This window comes from Zophobas morio, unplaced genomic scaffold (genome assembly GCF_036711695.1).
Source record: "Zophobas morio isolate AGI-343-1 ecotype UQ-CSIRO unplaced genomic scaffold, CSIRO_AGI_Zmor_V1 ptg000207l, whole genome shotgun sequence".
Lineage (NCBI taxonomy): Eukaryota > Metazoa > Arthropoda > Insecta > Coleoptera > Tenebrionidae > Zophobas > Zophobas morio.
This window is the reverse complement of record NW_026972311.1, coordinates 284,846-289,791: the sequence shown is the minus strand read 5'-3', so window position 1 is coordinate 289,791 and position 4,946 is coordinate 284,846. Positions and strand designations below refer to the sequence as shown.

General features: G+C 28.9%; 1 long non-coding RNA gene across 1 annotated transcript; it reads left to right on the top strand.

The window, feature by feature from the left end:
* Nucleotides 1–3,193: 3,193 nt before the first annotated feature.
* LOC135146082 (uncharacterized) lies at nucleotides 3,194–4,186 on the top strand. The gene is made up of 4 exons (XR_010283668.1): nucleotides 3,194–3,325; nucleotides 3,385–3,429; nucleotides 3,921–4,034; nucleotides 4,102–4,186. It is a non-coding gene; the product is annotated as an uncharacterized LOC135146082 (long non-coding RNA).
* The last annotated feature ends 760 nt before the right edge of the window (nucleotides 4,187–4,946 follow it).

The following is a 4,946-nucleotide window of genomic DNA, read 5'->3' as shown; positions in this document are numbered from 1 at the left end:
TCGACAGTGTTGGAGACTAGAGTTTAAAGTGTAACCATTTGGCAAGACCTGCCGTAGGATTATTACATTATGCCATAATAGGTTTGAGAGCAGAAGATTTTTGGAATAGAATAGCATAAAATTAGTAAAGTGATATTTTCTCAAGATTATTAAGGATAGCTTGAGAGAACTTTTGGTTATATCGCTCATGAGCAGAAAACTTCATAAGCATTAATGAGTAAATATGCTTATCTTTTGACCTTAAATAGTCTAGTAACAAAGTTTTTTTCTTTTTCTGTTTTCTAATAAAATGAAGAATTAAAATGGGTTGAGAGACTTGAGTTTTATAGTTTCGTAGTTATTACTGCAGGTCCTTTACTTTTCTCTGTAATTAAGAATTTAAGAGTGGACTTTTCGAAATCTTTAATTAAATTTGGAGATATATTACTTTTAAAGGACAACTTTTTATTAAAAAATATATATATATACTTATCAAATATTAATTATATACTGTCAAAAACTTAACCTTATAATTTAGTTGAGGAGGTAATGCTTATGCGAAATGAACACTTAAAGCTTCTTTAGTTGGACTATTTTCTCCAAAATTTTTAGTTTTAATCTGAATTTTGTCTTAAAAATTCTAGTAAATTATGATAAAACTTCGTTTCGTTTAATGAGAAAAGTTTAGATTTAGAACAAAAAATTTAGGGTCCAGAGCGATAACCTTTGTTAAAATACAGAGGGATGCATATACATATAAAATACTCACACGAACACAAAAAAGATAAATAATAAACCAAGGAGGAAAGAAAAAACGAAGATAAAGAGTATAAAAAGTTTTTATTCAAGGCTAGTATTCCCTTTTTATAAACATTCCGTATTATCCAGCATTTGCTTAAATGCTTTTATATCATAAATAAACAGGAAAATGTCCATTTATGGAAACCTGCGTTGCATTAAATTATCCAAACCTATTCGACATTTACAATATTTAGCATGGGGCAGGTACCGGTAGATTTTAAGTTTTAGTAAACTTGATTTTTTAATTTTTTATTAAACATATTCACAGATTAGTTTTTGAACTGAGATAAATTTTTCCCGCTTAAGATCATTATCTATAGTTTCTTTGGAGATTGGTACTAGTAATGAGGAATTCAAATTAATCCATCTGCTTGGAGATGCGCTCTCAAACGTAACCAAATAGAAGATATGGTAGCTGACGGTGAAGAGACTATAGACAGAATACATACTTTCGCCATTTTGTACCTTTAGAATTTAAACTTTTTGATGGCACGCTTAAATGTTAAATTTGTTATTTAAAAGTCCGGTCTTTACCAAAACAATTTTTTAATATCTGGTGCAAGTTGCCGGACAGTTTAATTATTCTTTCTCTACCTATTTTGCTAATAGGCGCTATAGTTTAAACCTAGGAACTTCACGTGGTGATCCAAAATTTTTTCCCACTACTGCTCTCGCTTACTGTTGCTTATCTAAATTTGGCAATTACTTGTTTTAGGGCCAGATTGAAGCTCCAATTTTTTATTTACTATACTTATTATGACCTAAGGAGATAGTCTAAAGCATTTTTAGAAATGTATTAAGAATAATGAGCACACATTAACAGTTTAAATAGGTAAAGCCATCATGCCGAGTCGAAATTTGTCGACGTGGCACAACGTTAGAGAGCAATGGCGCGCAAAATTTCAGGGTTTCTTTTTTGAAAAAGTTGCCTTGCCTTCATAAATTCTTATAAACTTTTTTAACATTTAAACCCTTAAATGACCACTACTATGTAAGGAAAACAACAATAGCTGAGAACAAGAATGATCCACCTTTTATTTTTATTAACAAAAAACGTGTATTATGTATGTACGGAACAATCCATATTTACAAGATTATAGTAATGCAAATAAAGTATTTGAACGGGTATAACCTAAGATGCTCACTTAATGGAGAAAAATAGGTTTAATAATTAAAAATCAATATTTACACTCTAATGAAAAGGTTGTAAGCTTTAAATAAAAGCTAAGTAAGTGTGATTGTGGGTACCAAACATTTTTATTATATCACACCATTATTCGTTCTTTGTTAAGTTTTTCAGCGCACTTTTTCTATGTGATATTTTCCATGACCAACATCAATAACTTAATTAACTTTGAAAGAAAAATAGGCGATATTATACTTAATGAATCGCGAACAACTACTAATTACCGCAAAAGTTTACAAAAATTTTTAATGCGTTATGCTGAGCGTCAAAGCTACGCCATCGTATTTCTACTTCTCACCACTGAAATGGAGTAACTTTTTTTTAGAAAATACAGAAAAACAGGTTTAAAAAAAAAAAAGAATAGAATTTGTTTATTTTCCGTAATGAAAAGCGTATTTATACATTCAGTTTAGATATAAATTAATTTTTTTTAATTTTTTAAGAGTTTCGAGTGAGACCAAATAAAGGGAAAAACAGATTGATATCAAAATCATATTTGTTAGTTATGTCAAGACGTTCCACCCGTAAGCACGTATAATAGGCCAAAACTAATGCATATTGAAACTACAGGTTCCTTAAAGTCATGCCAAGTCATATTATTATAACTTCGAGCCAGATAATCTAACTCCGCTGTCAAATTAAGAATTGCAAGAATGTTCCTACTATTATCATTTTTATACTAAAATATGTCTATATTGAGTGCGGTTTTGCATTCTGCTGTCTTTATCATTTTTTATAGTTTTTTAAAGGGGCCCCCTCTATAGGGCTATAGCCGAATGGGGATAAGATATTAACACAATTATTTTAATGTTATCCCTCATTATATATGATATGCTTATTTAGTAAATCATTTCCTGAAAGTGTGGTATTCTTATAATTGGTTACTTAATTTTTTCTTAATTTGTTAATAAAAATTGATTTTGTAATAAAGATAATTATAAAAATTGATGAAAAGTATTTATTGCTGCTGCAAGTCTAAATGAAGGCTCTGGCCTTGCTTACGTGTGTTTTTATAATAATTTATTATTTAATTATACTATTATTAAATCATGAACATTTAGACTTTTCAGGACGTTGTTTCTTTGCGTTACGAACTTGTTATACGTTGTATGTAGAGGTTAATTGTTAAAATATAGTACGCATTTACATATTCGATTTTGTTTATTTCCATATATTAATGAATTTTATACATTTAATGCTTTTTTATTAAAGTCAACAATTTTAAGAAATTATTTTCATGTATGCGTACAATAAGCCTTCTTTCCCAGTAAAAGTAAGCTTCTTTTGTTTACTGGTTGTTGGTCCTTTGTTTCTAGTCCCTGCGTAAGAGGATAAAGTTTGTCAATTTAAGAGTTTAAGGTCTGCTGGTTTTTACAAAATTAGTTTTTCTTAATATTAATACTGTATTCCCTTTTTAGTTCTTCTGTTAGGCCTTTTGACTTGTGAATATTTGTTTTATGCAGGTCCATATTACTTTACCATATAGACTTTTTTTTCTAAATATAGGTTTTACTTTTAAGTAGAACAAAACCTTCTGGTGGTTCTACCGAATAGTAACATTTGTAAGAATAAGTTAATAGTCTGAAAATTTTGTGATATATAAGTATAATTGTTTAGAGTCGTGGATTTTTTTTTTACTTTTGTAATATTGAACTTTAAAATAAAAACTTATACTTCAATATTGTTATCATTACTTTTGCCTATATAAGAAGCGGACAAAAACCTTTAAAATATATAAAAAATTTCTGTCGGCATTATTACTATATTATAAAGCTGTCTCATCCCGATAAATTATATTATGTTTGCTAAGTACAAGTAAACTTATTGTTGATTTAGTATTTATCAATAATTATTGGTTTTTCTTAATAGATCAACTTAAATAAACTTGTTTGAAAAATCTTAGAGACAGTAACGTTCTTTCAGCAAAATTTTAATTTTTAATAAATTTTTTAAGTGGTGAAAATTAAAGCGGCGCGAATACAAAGGAGAATAAAAAAAAAAGTTTATAAAAGAGTGAATAAACGTGAGCAGTTCTCCTACTAAATGAGAATAGGACCTTTAAAAAAAGGTTTGTATATATGAAAAATAAGTGTGACCTTAAAATTTTAACTCAAGTTTATATTTCTTTTACTAAGCATAAGAACCTTTTGAAGTTTTATGTGACCTCAAGAGCTTCTCTCTTACTATTAGAAGATAAACGAAAGAATAAAAAATTGAAAATAAAAAAGTATAGATTCACTTTTAAGAGTTTAATGGCATAACTAAGTATTAATTGTGTTTATATCTATGATACAACACCGTAGTATTTATTAAAACTTTAAAATAGTATAATGAATTGCTTGAAACTTTATTCTTCTGGAAGAATGCAATTTAAGTAAAATGGTTACTGATTTTATTACCAGAAATACTAAACAGCTAGAAAAATATATACGATATTTACAAGAGCGCAAACCCTTTTGGTATCTTTAAAGTACAGCACCTCCCAATATAATATCACTTACATTTCTTCGAAGAAATAGGTCGTATTCACTATAGATATATCCTACTCACAATTTCACATTTAATAACATCATAACTCTATTACATAACTTTTCTGGCTCGTTACTAACACAAATTTTACTTTTCTTCTACAAATTTATTCAGCAGGTCAATGAAATCAGCACAATGCGGAATGTGGTTACTCCAAAAAGTTAAAGACTAAAAAACGTACCAGCCAATATTTTTAGATTTTTTTTTTAAGACGCGATCTTTCTTTTTTGCTTTTGAGCTAGTAGGCCCTCTCCCTAGCCAACGTGTCTCAACAAATTTGCATCTTAATCTATTTTCAATACTATCACAAATTTAGGGTTAAGGCCACTAAAACACTCATTAAGTAAACATGAATTTTGCATGCATGCCGTTATTATACCCGTGATCTTTTGATACGCAGGAGGCGGTTTCACATAGCTAAAGGCAACACTGCTCACTACATCCTTTGACC